This window comes from Heteronotia binoei, chromosome 19 (genome assembly GCF_032191835.1).
Source record: "Heteronotia binoei isolate CCM8104 ecotype False Entrance Well chromosome 19, APGP_CSIRO_Hbin_v1, whole genome shotgun sequence".
NCBI lineage: Eukaryota > Metazoa > Chordata > Lepidosauria > Squamata > Gekkonidae > Heteronotia > Heteronotia binoei.
The window spans coordinates 4,282,646-4,293,151 of NC_083241.1; the positions used below are offsets into that span (position 1 = coordinate 4,282,646).

The 10,506-nt window shown below is 47.0% G+C and overlaps 1 non-coding gene across 1 annotated transcript; it reads left to right on the forward strand.

Annotated features, from left to right (window-relative positions):
• Nucleotides 1-7,337: 7,337 nt before the first annotated feature.
• On the forward strand, nt 7,338-7,410 carry TRNAP-GGG (transfer RNA proline (anticodon GGG)). The gene has a single exon. It is a non-coding gene; the product is annotated as a tRNA-Pro (tRNA).
• Nucleotides 7,411-10,506: the final 3,096 nt, after the last annotated feature.

A 10,506-nucleotide genomic window follows, 5' to 3' on the forward strand; every position in this document is an offset into this window, starting at 1 on the left:
GCCACAGCATATTGTTGGAACTCTTTGTCTGGGGCAGGGATGCTCTGTATTCTTGATGCTTGGGAGGGGCAACAGTGGGAGGGCTTCTAGTGTCCTGGCCCCACTGGTGGACCTCCTGATGGCACTTGTCTTTTTGGGCCACTGTGTGACACAGAGTATTGTACTGGATGGGCCATTGGCCTGATCCAACATGGCTTCTCTTTTGTTCGTAACATACATTGCTCGCACTTCAAAACTGGAGAAAATTAACTAGGCCAGCAACTCCCCCCCCCACACACAAAATTTAGAAGTCTGGCAGCCTGCAGGCCAAGGTGGTGAGGATCTTGTCTTCCCCATCCCGGGTGTCATATCTTAAGATCATCTTAAGGCAGGAGTTGGAGTTCTGTAGGCAGAGTTATGTACATAACTGCCATCCAGTTGAAAGCGACTTATGGCAGATCCAGCAAGGCGAGTGAGAAGCAGAGGTGGTTGGCCATTGCCTTCCTCTGCAGAGCCTTCCTTGGTGGTCTCCTATCCAAGACTTACAATGACCTCATCAAGGGGCTTTCAAGGGGACTAGGGGGGGGGGAGAAACAGAAGTGGTTTGCCATTGCCTTCCTCTGCAGTTTTCCTTGGTAGTCTCTCCTCCGAGTAGCAATCCTGCTTAGCTTCAGAACACAAGGAGTGTCGAACTCATTTGTTATAAGGGCTGGATCTGGCATAAATGAGACCTGGTTGGGCCGGGCCATGTGTGTACCTATTTAAAATTAAGTAGCAGAGATATAAATATTATAAAGAACACAAACACAAATATATATTTTGGAAAACTTAAAACATTAGCACTCATTGATTTTAAAGATGCTTTCTTTGTATCTCTCCCATGGGATCCAGGGAACTGGGCAAAGGAAGCTCTGACTCTTTCCTTCCTTCCTCAGGGGACTAGGGGGGGGGAGAGGAGCCTCAGCCAATAGAAAAAAGAGATGCTTGGCTCAGTAGCTCTGCTGTACAATTGAGAGAGCCTGGCAAAGCAAGCTCTCCCTCCCCCCTTCCTCCCCAAGGGAGGAGCCCCAGCCAATGGAGAAAACAGAAGTTTTGCTCTATAGCTCCTATGTAGGGTTGCCAAGTCCAATTCAAGAAATATCTGGGGACTTTGGGGGTGGGGCCAGGAGACATTGGGGCAGAGCCAGGAGCACAGGTCTGACAAGCAGAATTGAACTCCAAGGGAGTTCTGGCCATCACATTTAAAGGGACAGCACACCTTTTAAAATGTCTTCCTTCCATAGAAAATAATGAAGGATAGGGGCACCTTCTTTTGGGGCTCGTAGAATTGGACCCCCTGGTCCAATACTTTTGAAACTTGGGGGGTATTTTGGGAAGAGGCACTAGATGCTATACTGAAAATTTGGCACCTCTACCTCAAAAAACAGCCCCCCCCAGAGCCCCCGATACCTGCGGATCAATTCCCTATCATTCCTTATGGGAATTGTTCATGGAGGTGCATGATGGCTGTGGGGGTGGGACTTCCCCCGCCGGCCAGCTGGCTGGGGGAGGGGGGAAGCCTGTAAAACTGGGGGATCCCCCTCTGGGACCTGGGGATTGGGAAGCCTACTCCTGTGCTATTGAGCAAGCCTTGCAAAACAAGCTGTGATGCAGAAGGAAGCAAGAGAGAGGGAGAAGGAAGCAGATGACAGCCAGTTGCTCAGGGGCCTCATAGGAGCCCTCCAGGGCCTGATTCAGCCCCTGGACTGCATGTTTGACACCCCTGGGCTGCTCCATTTGAGTTAGGAGCAGGAAGTCTGTTAATCAAGATGGTGCATGAGAATATCGATAGCTTCCACTCCATTCTGGGGCAGGTTTCCGAGAGACCTGGAAGCAAACGTGACGCTTCCAAGTCTCTTACCAAAACAAAGTTCCCAGATGCAGTTTTTCACGTAAAGTCATGCAAATCAGAAACTCTAGAAAACGGAGTGAATCCTACAGATGACAACTGCACATCAGTACAAGATACTGCTGCAGTTCTGGCATGGCTTGTCAGGAGAGACAGGGATGCGGAAATCCTAAAAACCCTGTTTGGATACGCTTCAAACAGTAGAGCTCATTAGCCCAGAGGTGTCAAGAACTGGTCTGTTGTCCAAGTCCATGTGTTCAGTAAGCTCAAGGCAGTGGTCCAGAGATGGGAGCACGTGGCAGCTGCATTTGGGCAGTGTTACATTGTGCTTATTGTTGTGTCGGCATTACGGTGTAAACTCATGGGGCTGAAACAGCAACAGCTTCCACACCATTAGCTGGCCTCTGTTGACTCCATGGGATGGAGGGGGAAGGCGGCTGGGGCTGAAAACGAACCTGCACGTCCATCCTTCTGTCTCTCCTTTCAACCTGAATCAGACCGTCATCACCGGTCCACCAAGGTCAGGGTTGTCTACTCAGACTGGCAGCAGCTCTCCGGGGTCGCAGGCCGAGGTCTTTCACATCACCTACTACTTGGTCCCTTTTAACTGGAGATGCTGGGGATTGAACTGGGGACCTTCTGCATCCCAAGCCATTTCTTCACCACAAGGCCACAGCCTCTCTCTAGCTCACTAGACTACTTGTCTGCTAGAGATGAGTTTGGAACTTGGAAGTTGAAGTTTCTCCTTTTGTTGTAGAGTGGGCAAGCCATAGTGGATGTGGTCTGTCTTTGGAGATTCTAGGTCAGGTGAGCGATGTCGTAGGCAAGGACTTAAGGGAGAACTCAGGATCTTGGGTGATTGAGTGGATTCCTTGGAGAGCTGATATCAGTCTGCATTTCTAAACTCTGTCTGGGTTCTATCCTGAAATCTATTGTTTGCAGCTCTTTACACAGAGCTGCCTTTTCTCTTGGAAAAGTGCAGGTTTCCTGGAATTGCTGTCTTGGAGTTTTTATCCAAGTGATTACTGAGACCCAGGGATGTGACACCTGAGAGATGTGAGTTCAAGTCTCCCCACACCATTGGATTTGATACGTAATTTCATGTTGTACGAAGACATCTTGGCCAACTTCAGTCACTGGGAAATGTGCATGTAATGTGGGATTTTGGATATCGTGATCTGTCTAGGGGCAGGGGTGGCCAAACTTGCTTAGAATAAATGTCAGATGTTTGAGAGCCACAAGACATGAACAAATACTACACGTGTCTTTATTAAAACTCTTAATACTTTCTTTGCACAGAAAGATAAAGTGCATATATATGTACTTTACAAGATGACCATACTAGAAGGAGACTTTAAAAAAAAGCTGGGAGTAACCCTTAAAACCAGCATAGAAAAAGGTTAGGGAATTACTTTTTTACACCAGTGGAAGAAGGAAATGCACATGTTCCTTATAAACCACTGACCCCCATTTGCATCATTATGCATCTCTCTTTGCCTTGACACCAAGGTTAGCAAATACAGCTCCTATGAAAGAGCTATGAAACAAAGGGGGAACCCTGCGGCGCCCTCTTTAATTCCGTTCCTCGTTCCAGTGACTCCCTCAGCTCTTGCGTTCTCTTTCCCTGCTCTAGATCTCTGGGCAACCTCTGTGGTGGTGCAGAAAAGCTTGCAAATAGTTGCCTACCTCTGGGTCAAAGGCTGACTGGGGCCCTGATGTTAAGCATGCTTACCTGAGAGTAAAGGTAAAGGTAGTCCCCTATGCAAGCACCAGTCATTTCCGACTCTGGGGTGATGCTGCTTTCACAACGTTTTCACGGCAGGCTTTTTATGGGGTGGTTTGCCATTGCCTTCCCCAGTCATCTACACTTTCCCCCCAGCAAGCTGGAGTCTCATTTGACCGATCTCAGAAGGATGGAAGGCTGAGTCAACCTGAGCCGGCTACCTGAACCCAGCTTCTGCTGGGATCGAACTCAGGTCAGGTGCATTAAGTTTCTCATTGACCTCTGGGAGCTGCACAATATGTGTGAAAGAGCCACAGTTTGTCCACTCCTGGTCTAGGGTTAAACACTGTTCATCCTGAGAAATTTAAGCACAGGAAGGTATCTAAATGGATCAGTGGATCCCCTTAACTCGTCAAGCCACTTACTAGTCAAGTCTCTGTCCTTTTGCTAGACTGGGCGTATTTGGTTCAGCAGACTAGATTATAGCTTGTTCTGCATATCTCCTAATAGATTAATTCCCCCCTAAAGTCCTATTTGAATGGTTTCTTGCAGAATTGCAGCTACTTTCTGTATCAGTTTCTTAAACAATAGTTTAAAAGGTTTCTTAAATTAGATTTTTTTTAAGAAAAGGGAAGCGTAATTAGCTCATTCTCCATAGACCTTTTCAACCACATGTGTTCTAGTTAATTAACATTATGTGTCGTTAATGATCAGTCAACATATGCAGATCAAAGTCAATGGTGGCTGTAGCAGGAATTTGAGAAATAAGTGCACGCTTCCTAATTACGAAGGATTTTTTTTTTATTAGTTTGGAAACTTTAATTATAAGTGATGCAAACTGGACTTCACAGAGTCTGCTGGGGGTACTTTGAACATGAATCGTTGCTGCCGGTCTTTCCCCCCGTTTCTCTTACATAAATCACTTCTGGGGCTAATTGAAGATCTGCTTTCAGAAGGTGATGTTTTAACGGACTTTGAAACCTGGAAAAAAAAAAGCATAGTGCTACATGAAAGAGACAAGAGATTTGGGGGATGTTTTTCAGGTTTCACTTCTGATTTTTTTCTCTCTCTTTTTTGAACGACTTTGCAGGAAAAAAAATGCAGATCTGTAGGCGGGGGGGGGGGGGTGCACGTGAGCAGCAGAAATACACGATTTTGGTTGTTCCTTTTAATTAGTCGATGGTTCTTGTGCTGCTTTCCCCAAAGCTCTCTTCAGCCCTTGGAAGCTGAAATTCTTAACTGTACTTTTCCAGATTCTGAAAGTTTTTGAGTAAAGTTCTTTTTACTTCCCTGGGAGTCTTTTGTGCTTAGTGTAGCTGGAGGAGTATATGTGTGGGAAACACACCACTGACTGGATGACACTTTGAGAGTGAGAAGAATGATCTTCGTGTAGCTGGAGAAGAACGTTTTCATGGTGAAATGGAAAAGGGGTATAGATCAATGACATGCTTGCAAAACGCACAGAACTGCAAAATGCATCCCTCTCTGCCCCCAATTGCTTTACTTACGAACATAAAAGCTCTATTTTGAAAGTGTGCATGTGTCTGATTAGCTGTGCAGATCCATGACACCACGTTTCTGCATTCTGCACACTGGTAAGGAGGCGAGAAACCTGTCTGAACGTTGATGTTGATAGAAGCAGCATGGCAAAGGCGGTTTGTTCCTCACCTCTTAGTGCTTGATCTCCAATTTTCCATCTGTCACCAATAACCTGGCTTTCTGCTTGACTTCGCTTTCGGCAAGGAGGGGGAAATTTGTCATGCCCAGATACCTCTCAAGCTTGCTACAGGGCTTTTGTTGGTGGGCGGGAAATACTGCCTTGTGCAGATAACTTTTTTCAAGGCAAAGCCTGTATGCTGTCTGCTTTTTTAAAACACCTGCATTCTTTGCGGAGGAAAGCAGAGTTTTTTGACTACCCGTAAAGGGCTTCCTCCCTCCAAGAGCGCCTGAAGACCTCCCAGAATTACAACTGATCACCAGATAACGGAAATCAGTTTCCCTGGAGAACATGGCACTTTTGGAAGCTTGGACTCATTAAAGGTAAAGGTAGTCCCCTGTGCAAGCACCAGTCATTTCCAACTCCGGGTGACGTTGCATCACGTTTTCACAGCAGACTTTCACAGCAGACAGCACAGGGTGGTTTGCCCTTGCCTTCCCCAGTCATCTACACTTTCCCCCTTGCAAGCTTACTCCTTTTACCAACCTCGGAAGTGGGGGGGGGGAAAGGCTGAGTCAACCTTGAGGTGGCTACCTGAACCCACACACCCCAGATGGCACCATTGTTTCACACAGGGATTTTTAGTAGAAAAAGCCCGGCAGGAACTCATTTGCATATAAGGCCACACACCCCTGATGGCACCATTGCCTCACACAGGGATTTTTAGTAGAAAAAGCCCACCAGGAACTCATTTACATATTAGGCCACACACCCCGTTGACACCATTGGTTCACACAGGGATTTTTAGTAGAGAAAGCCCAGCAGGAACTCATTTGTATATTAGGCCACACCCCCTGTTGGCACTATTGTTTCACATGGGGATTTTTAGTAGAAAAAGCCCAGCAGGAACTCATTTGTATATTAGGCCACACCCCCTGATGGCACCATTGCTTCACACAGGGATTTTTAGTAGAAAAAGCCCACCAGGAACTCATTTACATATCAGGCCACACACCCCTGACACCAAGCCAGCTGGAACTGTGCTCCTGCTCAAAAAAAGCCCTGGCTGAGAGGTAGGGTGGGCTGAGAGTGTGTGAGACCAGCTTTAAGGTCACCTAACAAGTTTCCATGGGATAGCAAGGGCTCAAAGCTGGTCTTCCACTATTCTGACCAGTGTACTGTGTTTGCTCTCCTGATATGAATGCAGGGGAAGTTTTCTCCGTGTGGAGATTGTGCATCTTGTGGCAGAAAACAGGTTCTAGATTTCTCTCACCCTTGCCACTTGCCCCTCCGTACTCCTGTTATGTTGCAGGAAGATGGGGGAAATGTTGAAAGATGCCGCCTCGCTCTGACTTGGATAGCCCAAGCAAGCCCAATTTTGTCAGTTCTTGGAAGCTAAGCAGGGCAACTGTGGTCAGTACTTGGATGGGAGACTTCCATTAAATAGTCAAGGGGACAGGGGCAGGCTCATTCCGCTACCTCTCTGAATAGCCTCCAGGCCCCCAGTAAGTGTCAGTCACCAGAGGATGACATGACTTCCACATGCACATACACACAAAAATATGAAGGAAGGAAGGAAGGAAGGAAGGAAGGAAGGAAGGAAGGAAGGAAGGAAGGAAGGAAGGAAGGAAGGAAGACGCCTCTTACTGCAGAGGTACAATCCAGGAAAACCTTTGCCATTTGAATTCTGCAGGTTGTACAATATGCATCTCATGGCTGGTCAGTTTGAAAGTAGTTGAAAAGCTGCGGCCGGTGGAGTTGATACTTTTTCTCACCTTCCATCTCCTTTATGTGGGTAGGAAGGAAAGTGAACTGCTGGTATCAGTAGTGTGCCAAGCTCTTGGCCCTCTGCTTCGCAACACAGATGGTGTTCCAGACTGCCTAGCAGATGCTGAAAGTTGTCACTCGGAGACCGAAGATGGCTCAGGTAACCTCCCTGGATGGATGTAATTAAATCCAAATGCACATGCGAAGGGAATTGATGGTTACCTGGGATGACTTCTTCGTTGCATGGCTGTTTGCAACGAAACTCTGTGTACAGTCCAACAATTAGAAAAAGTATCACACTAGGTAGGACAGTGCCAAGGGAAGGGGATGGTGGCTCAGTGGTAGAGCATCTGCTTGGGAAGCAGAAGGTCCCAGGTTCAATCCCTGGCATCTCCAAAAAAGGGTCCAGGCAAATAGGTGTGAAATGCCTCAGCTTGAGACCCTGGAGAGCCGCTGTCAGTCTGAGAAGACAATACTGACTTTGATGGACCAAGGGTCTGATTCAGTAGAAGGCAGCTTCATATGTAATGGGGAAAGTTGGGGTGTGTGTGTGTGGCAGATAAGAAAAAGGCACATGTTGAAAGTTGGAAGGTGTCCCCAAAAGGCATGCAAAATCAAGAGGGTGGCAACTGTAAACTAATCTTATGCCAACAGACTTGCTATGTAACTCATCTAGTTTATTTTCTCCTTTTGGAGAAACAGGAATATGTAAGAGAATCGGTATGGAATATTGGAAGCTTACTTTCTTCCCTTGGGCCATAAGATTCAGCAAAAATAAGGCTCAGCAAAAATAAAGGTTCAGCCTAGAGAGGTGGGACCTGGAAGGAAGAAAATAAAAGGCCCAGCTAGAGAGGGAGGTTGTTCTCTCTCTGGAAAAGGCTGCAGCTAGGAGGGTTCTCTCATCCAAAGAGTGGCGAGTCAATTGGAATTAGAGGAAAGGAATGTATAGTTAGTCACATCAGGGCTTTTATTTTTTTCCTTGTATCGCCTTTTCTGTTTCCATGTTCAACATTGCACTAAAAGTTACAACCCACCTGTTTGTTCTTGATCACTTACAATAAAATTATTATTTTTATACTGCCTGGATTTTGCAGTCATCTTCGCTCAGCTTTTATCTGGGAAGGAAGAAAGGGATTGGTTGGGTGCTCTGGGCCCTCCCAGACAGACCCTTCCCAGAGTGGTGGCAGCCAGTAGAAGGCACTTCAAGGTCCCTTGCTTGTGGCAGCACCCTTCTGACTCACAGAAAAGAGCCTTGTAAGCTCTTGGAGGATTGGCTACATCAGGGGTGTGCGGCCTAATATGCAAAGGAGCTCCTGCTAGAATTCCAAGCTCTTGGAGGATTGGCTACATCAGGGGTGTGTGGCCTAATATGCAAAGGAGCCCCTGCTAGAATTCCAAGCTCTCGGAGGATTGGCTACATCGGGGTGTGTGTGGCCTAATATGCAAAGGGGCCTCTGCTAGAATTCCAAGCTCTCGGAGAATTGGCTACATCGGGGTGTGTGTGGCCTAATATGCAAAGGGGCCTCTGCTAGAATTCCAAGCTCTCGGAGAATTGGCTACATCAGGGGTGTGTGGCCTAATATGCAAAGGAGCCCCTGCTAGAATTCCAAGCTCTCGGAGAATTGGCTACATCAGGGGTGTGTGGCCTAATATGCAAAGGAGCCCCTGCTAGAATTCCAAGCTCTTGGAGGATTGGCTACATCAGGGGTGTGTGGCCTAATATGCAAAGGAGCTCCTGCTAGAATTCCACCCCTGGCTGTTGCACCCTTTGTGGGAAAAGTGGGGGTCCTCCCAGACACAGCTAGTGTGGACTTGTGGCCTAATATGCAAAGGGGCCTCTGCTAGAATTCCAAGCTCTCGGAGAATTGGCTACATCAGGGGTGTGTGGCCTAATATGCAAAGGAGCCCCTGCTAGAATTCCAAGCTCTTGGAGGATTGGCTACATCAGGGGTGTGTGGCCTAATATGCAAAGGAGCCCCTGCTAGAATTCCACCCCTGGCTGTTGCACCCTTTGTGGGAAAAGTGGGGGTCCTCCCAGACACAGCTAGTGTGGACTTGTGGACTGCTCTTTGGATTTCTCAGGCATTTGCTGTTAGAGAGATCATGTGAGGAAGCCTGCTCAATCATTCCTATTCATATTTTTTATTACGTTTTTGAAGTCAACAAGTAAATATCAATCTTAAATTGTGTATACAATTAATTAATCTTATGGAAATAGGCTATAAACAAGCACAAATACTTATATGCATACAATAAAATATCAAGGAAGGATATTGAGCTACATAGATGTTATCTAGACATGCTAACCATTCTCTTTTCAAGGAGCGAGGTCAAGATGGATACAAAATTAAAATTGAGGCAATAATTCCTGTAGCAAGTTACAGTCAATCCAAAAATACTTATTATAAAGAATACTAATAAGGCATAAATATGAATTCCTAACTGCCTGATTATAATTTGCACGTACTGTGCAGGTTATTCCAAAAGTTACTGTTAAGTAATACTATTACGTGTGAACCACAACTAGCAATCATTCCAATGAAGAGGCATCTCCCCCACTCTTGCTGAAAAGAGCTCTAGGGCAGTGGCTCCCAACCTTTTTGGCACCAGGGACCGGTTTTGTAGAAGACAATTTTTCCATGGACCGGTAGGGAGGTGGCGTCAGGGGTTTTGCCACCCCAGGCTGCCCCCCCGTCTTTGCCACATCCCTGCCCCCCATGGAGGTCTTTAAATGGAGGAGAGACTGGGGCTGTTTCTGCCTCCCCCTCCCATTTAAAACCCCCGCCAATTAGCTGATCGGTGGAGGTCTATAAATAAGGGGTAGGCTAAGCTCACAGCAGCGCTGCCCATTCTCTTGGCCCGGGACCCTGCAAGGGGAGGCAGCCTTGGAGCAACGCCATGCTGCCTCTTTAGTCCGCGGCTGCTCTGCCTCCCTCCGTGGCCCGGTTGCTAGCAGGCCACAGACTGGTACCGGTCCACGGCCCGGTGGTTGGGAACCCCTGCTCTAGGGTACAACCAAGGGTTAAGCAAAACCAAGTAAGAACCACAGTTTGAAATTATTAGTAAACAATGGAAAACTGTGTAGCACAATAATGCTATGTCAATAAGGAACAATTATGATCACAATTTCTGTATCCAACCTCTGGTATATTATAAGAAGAAGAAGAAATTGGATTTATATTCCCGCCCTCCACTCCGAATCTCAGAGCGGCTCACAATCTCCTTTACCTTCCTCCCCCACAACAGACACTCTGTGAGGTGGGTGGGGCTGAGAGGACTCTCACAGCAGCTGCCCTTTCAAGGACAACTCCTGTGATAGCTGTGGCTGACCCAAGGCCATTCCAGCAGGTGCAAGTGGAATTAAACCCGGTTCTCCCAGATAAGAGTTCCCGCACTTAACCACTACACCAGACTGGCTCCAATAAATAAATATGGCTGCCAAATAGGCACTGTCCATAAGATTAAACAAAAATGTCCATCAACGATATCAGT